Source organism: Crocuta crocuta, unplaced genomic scaffold (genome assembly GCF_008692635.1).
Source record: "Crocuta crocuta isolate KB4526 unplaced genomic scaffold, BGI_CrCroc_1.0 scaffold2113, whole genome shotgun sequence".
NCBI classification, from domain to species: domain Eukaryota; kingdom Metazoa; phylum Chordata; class Mammalia; order Carnivora; family Hyaenidae; genus Crocuta; species Crocuta crocuta.
In genome coordinates, this window is record NW_027527683.1 from 76,252 (window position 1) to 83,023 (window position 6,772).

Here is a 6,772-nt window from a genome sequence, read left to right on the forward strand (position 1 = left end):
GTCAGAAATTTCCCAAAGGGATTTAGAAAAAAAATCAAAACATAATCCAACTATATGCTATTTACAAAAGACTTTAGATTCAAAAACACAAATGTGTTGAAAATAAATCTTTGGAAAATATATACACCATGCCAACAGTACCTAAAATAGAGCTGATAGAACCAAACTATTATAGGCCAAAATAGACTTTAATGCAAATACTGTTACTATAAAGAAAGAAGAACATTCTATAATGATGAAAGTGTAAATCCATCAAGGAAAAATAATGATTATAAACATATATACATCTAAAAATGAAGTGAAAATATATTTAAAGTAAAAGCTGAAGAATTCAAAAGAGGAATAGGCAGTTAAACAATAATAGTTGGAGACTTCTATACTCCATTTTTGATCATTGATAGAACAACTAGACAGATGATAAACAAGAAAATAAAAGGCTTGAAAAACACTATAAACTACTTGGATCTATCAAGATCTTACTGAACACTGTATTCAACAACAGAATAAACATTTCTCTTAAGTGCACATAAAACATTTCCAAGATAGATCATATACTAGAGCATGCAACATTCTCAATAAGTATAAAATAACTGAAACCATACAAAGTATATTTATGATCACAATAGAGTTAAATTAGAAATTGGTAGCAGAAATTAGAGTAACTACCAAATATATGGAAATTATTCTAAATAATCAATAGGTCAAAAAATGACAAGGTAAATTAGAAAGTACTCTGAAATGAGTGAAAACACAAAAAATAACAAAATTCCTGCGATATAGCTAAGTCAGTAAAAGGTAAATAGCTTTACACATCTATATTTTTTAAAAAAACTATTTAAACTCAGTAACCTAAGCTTTCACGTTATGAAACTAGAAAATAAAGATAAAACTAAACTCAAAACAAACATTGAGAAACAACAATAGAGGCTAGAATGAAAATAAATGAAATAGAGAAGAGAAAAATAATAGTGAAATTCACTGAAATCCAATGTTTATTCTTTGGAGAGATCCAAAAACTGATAAACTCTTATCTTGATTGACGAGGAAGAAGAAGAAGAAGAAGAAGAAGAAGAAGAAGAAGAAGAAGAAAAGAAAGAAAGAAAGAAAGAAGGAAAGAAAGAAAACTCAAATTTCTAAAATAAGAAATCGAATTTGAGATATCACTACTAACCTTAGAAACATGAGAATTACTATAAGGGAATACTATTAATAATTGTATGCTAAAAATGGATAAACTAAGTTAAATGAACAAATTTCAAGAAGGACACAAGCTGTTTCAAGAAATAGAAAATCTGAGTAAACCTATAACAACTGAAGTAATTGAATTAATAATCAAAAATCTTTCCACAAAGTAAGGGCCATATCCATATGGTTTAACTGCATAATTCTTCCAAAAATTTGAAGAATAATTGATGCCAATCCTTCACAAAATATTCCAAAGATAGGAGAGAACGGAATACTTCCCATCATTCAACAGAGCTAATATTATTCTGAAATCAAAATCAGACAGACCTCACAAGAAGACTACAGACTATTATCCCTTTTGAATATAGCTCCAAAATTCTTAAAATATGCCAGCAAACTAAATTCAACATTATATAAAAATAATTATTCACCGTCATTAAGTGATATTTATCCCAAGAATGCAAAGTTGGCTTAACATCTAAAAATCAATGTAATACACTATATTGTTTTTAAATTTTAAATGTTTTTTAAAATTGCGAGCGTGAGCAGGGGAGGGTCAAAGAGAGAGGGAGATACAGAATCTGAAATAGGCTCCAGACTCTAAGCTAGCTGTCAGCACAGAGCCTGACGTGGGGCTCAAACCCACNTAATTAATGGTGAAACACTGAAAGCTTTCCCCCTAAGAACTTGGAAGATGACCAAGATTTCTACTTTTACCACTTCTATTTTACATTGTACTGCAATTTTTGTAGGGAAAATTAGGCAAAAGAAAGAAATAGAATTATCCAAATTGGAAAAGAAGTACAGCTTTCTCTATTCAGACTCATGATTTTGTATATAGAAAATTCTACGGAATCCACAGAAAAACCTACTAGAACTAATAACCTCTTTTTAAAGAAGATTTCAGGGTATAAGATTACTATACTAAATCAATGATATTTCTATACACCAGCAATGAACAACCAAAAAAGAAATTAATAAAACAGTTGCAATTACAACAGTATGAAAATGGATAAAATACATAGGATTAATGTAACAAAATAAGTAAAAGACTTATGAAAACTACAAAAAAAATGAAATAAAGAAAACCACATTAACAAAACAACGGATTAAAAAATTTTATGATCATTTCAATAGATGCAGTAAAAGCATTTGACAAAATTTAATATTTGTTTATTATAAAAACTCTCAACAATTTAGAGGGAAGACACCTCAACAAAATAAAGGCCATATATGAAAAATCCACACAGATAACATCTCATTCAATAGCAAAAACCTGAGAGCTTTTCCTTTAAGATTAGGAACAAGATAATGTTGTCCAGTTTCACCTCTTTTATTAACCTAGTACTGGAAGTATTGGCCACAGCAATCGGATGAGAAAAAGAAATAAAAGAAATCCAAACTGGTAAGGAAGAAGTAAAACTTTCATTATTTAAAGATTTCATGATACTACACATAGGAACCGTTGAAGACTCCACCAAAACAATGTATTCATTTAAAAGTAATAAATGGCCAAGCCAGCAGCCAGTCCGAGGACATAACCTTGAGAGAGTCAAGGGTTGTGGAAACCCTCTACAGAATGTACATGAATTAATATTAAAGCCTCTATATAAACCGGTAAGATTCTGGAAGGCAGGTTCTGAGATCCACTCACTCTCGGCCAGGTGTAATTTCCCGTGCAGATCAACCCTGCCACCCACCCATCTGGAGTGGTCTGCCTTTTTTTCAGCTCTCCGTGCCCTCAGTGTACTGAGGCCAGTTTTCAAACCAAAACTTCCCAGGATTTTGAGGGCTACCTGAAGAAACAAACCAAAGTACACATGGTGGAGAGTCCCAAATACCACTACGAGTAGGGAAACAAAATAACCAAAGTCTCAAAGAGACCAAGACACACCATTTAAAGAACACTTCCTGAACGGACATGCCCTGGCCAGTTAAAGAGCCTTCTTTAATTACAGCAGTACTCACAGGTGCAGAGTGAATAACAAGCTTTTAAAACTAACACGAGATAGAAAGCTAACCAAAATGATGAAACAGAAGAACTCTCCTCCAAAAAAATTCCGGGAAGAAATGACAGCTAAAGAAGTGCTGAAAACAGATATAAGCAACATAACTGAACAAGAATTTAGAACAATAATCATAAAATTAATTGCCGGGCTTGAAAAAACATGGAAGACATCAGAGAAGCTATTTCTAGAAAGACTATGGAGCTTAAAATTAGTTGTGATGAATTTAAAAATGCTAAAATGAGGTGCATAATAAAATGGACACAGCCACTGCATGGATTGAAGAGGCAGAGAGGAGAATAGGTGAATTAGAAGACACAANGCACACCTAAAGGAACTAGAAGGAGAGAAACAGGAGCACCAGTAGGGGAAGAAAAATAATAAAAATTAGGGCAGAAATAAACAATTTAGAAAGCAAAAAAAAAAAAAAACAGTTGAACAGATCAACAAAACCAACAGTTGGCTTTTTGAGAAAATAAACAAAATTGACAAATCCTTAGCCAGACTTCTCAAAAAAAAAAAAAAGAGAGAGAGAGAGAGCACTCAAATTGACAAAATCATTAATGAAAAAAGAGTTATTACAAGCAAACCCTTAGAGATACAAGCAATTATCAGGGAATACTATGAAAGATTATATGCCAACCAACTGGACAACTAAGAAGAAATGGACAAATTCCTAAACACACACTCACTACCAAAATTCACACGGGAAGAGATAGAACATCTGAACAGACCCCTAACTGGTGAGGAAATTGAATCAGTTATAAAAAATCTCCCAACAAATAAGAGCCCTGGGCCAGATGGCTTCCCTGGGGAATTCTACCAGACATTTAAAACAGAATTAATACCCATTCTTCTCAAGCTATTCCTTAAAATAGAAATCGAAGGAAAACTTCCAGACTCTTTTTATGAAGCCAGCATCACTGATTCCCAAGCCCGACAGAGTCCCAGCAAAAAAGAAGACTACAGCCCAATATCCTTGATGAATACAGATATAAAAATCCTCAACAAGATACTTGCAAATTGAATCCAACAGCACATAAAAAGAATTATCCATCATGATCGTGGGATTCATTCCTGGGATACAAAACTAGTTCAATATTCGCAAATCAATCAATGTGATTCATCCATTAACAAAAGAAAAGATAAAAACCATATGATCCTGTCGATAGATGCAGAAAAAGCATTGACAAGATACAACATCCCTTCTTAATAAAGACCCTCGAGAAAGTCAGGATAGAAGGAACTTGCCTAAACATCATAAAAGGCATCTATGGGAAGCCCTCAGCTAACATCATCCTCAACGGGAAAAACTGAGAGCTTTCCCCCTGAGATCAGGAACACGACCGCGATGTCCACTCTCACCACTGTTGTTTACCATAGTGCTGGAAGTCCTAGCATCAGCCACCAGACAACAAAAGGAAATAAAAGGCATCAGACTTGGCCAACATAAGTCAAATTTTCACTTTTCACAAATGATACGCTACATGGAAAACCCGACAGACTCCACCAGAAGCCTATTAGAACTGATTCATTAATTCAGCAAAGTTGCAGGGTACAAAAGCAACATACAGAAATTGGTTGCGTTTTTATACACCAACAATGAAGCAACAGAAAGAGAAATCGAGAAACTGATCCTATTCACAATTGCACAAAATAAAACATACCTAGGAATAAACCTAACCAAAGATGTAAAAGGTCTGTATGATGAAAACTATAGAAAACTTATGAAGGAAATTGAAGAAGACACAATGAAATGGAAAACCTTCCATGTTCATGCGTCGGAAGAATAAATATTGTTAAAATGTCGTTACTACCCAAAACAATCTACACATTCCATCAATCTCAATCAACATTGCACCAGCATTCTTCTCAAACCTGGAACGAACTATCCTAAAATTTGTATGGAACCACAAAAGAGCCAGAATTGCCAAAGTAATATTGAAGAAGAAAACCAAAATGGGAGGCATCACCATCCCAGACTTTAGGCTCTACTACAAAGCTGTCATCATCAAGATAGTATGGTCTTGGCAGAAAAAGAGACATATAGACCAATGGAACAGAATAGAGAACTTAGAATTGGATCCGCAAATGCATGGCCAACTAATCTTTGACAAAGCAGGAAAGAGTATCCAATGGAAAAAAGACAGCCTCTTTAACAGATTGTGCTGGGAGAACTGGACAACAAGAAGAAAAGTCTTCAACTTGCGGGTGTTATGCTGAGCAAAATAAGTCAGGCAGAGAAGGAAGCCATATGTTTGCACTTATAGGTGGATTAGGAGGAACTTAACAGGGGACCATGGGGGAGAAGAAGGGGGAAAAACAGTTGGGGAGAGGGAGAGAGGCAAACCATGAGAGACTCTTGAATGCTGAGTACAAACTGAGGGCTGAGTTGGGTGGGGGAGAGGGGAAGGGAGTGATGTGCATGGAGGAGGGCACTTGTGGGGATGAGCACTAGGTGTTATATGGAAACCAACTTGACAATAAACTATTAAAAAAGTAAGAAATCAATTCAGTAAAGCTGCAGGATACATAATTAATTACACTGAAATTAGTTGTGAATCTATACACTAATAACAAAGTAGCAGAAAGAAAAATTGAGAAAACAATTCCATTTATAATTGCACCAAAAATAATAAAATACTTACTAATAAACTTATACAAGGAGGTGACAGGCCTATATTCTAAAAACTGTAAGACATTGATGAAAGAAATTGAAGACAACACAAATGGAAAGATATTTTATGCTCACTGATTGGAAGAATTAATATTGTTAAAATGTCAATACTACTCAAAGTAGTCCCCAGATTTAAAGCAATTCTTATAAAAATACCAACACCATTTTTCACAGAACTAGGACAAATAATTCTAAAGTGTGTATGGAACCACAAAAGACCTTGACAAAGAAGAACAAAGCTGAAGGTATCACAATCCCAATTACAAGATATACTTCAAAGTTTTAATAATCAAAACAGTTTGCAACTGGCACAAAAATAGACACATATATCAGTGAAACAGAATAAAGAACCTGGAAATAAACTCACATTTATATGACCAATTAATCTATGACAAAAGAGGTAGGAATACACAATGGAGAAAAGACAGACTCTTCAACAAATGTTGGTGGGAAAATTGAACAGCCACATGAAAAGAATGCAACTGGGCCACTTTCTTACACCATACACAAAAATGAACTCAAAATTAATTGAAGATCTAAATGTGAGACATAATGCCATAAAATTCATAGAAGAAAACATAACATACCTTGACATTGGCATTAGCAACTATTTTCTAGACACGTCTCCTCAGGCAAGAGAAACAAAAGAAAGCTAAACTATTGGGACTACACCAAAATAAAAAGCTTTGCACAATAAATGAAACCATTAACAAAACTAAAAGGCAACCTACTGAATGGGGGAAGATACTTACTTGTAACTGACATGTCTGATAAGGGGTTAATATCCAAGATATATAAAGAATTTGTACAACACCACCAAAACAACAGCAACAGCAGCAACAGCCACAACAGCAAATAATCTGATTAAAAAATAGACAGGAACCTGAATAGACATTTTCCCAAA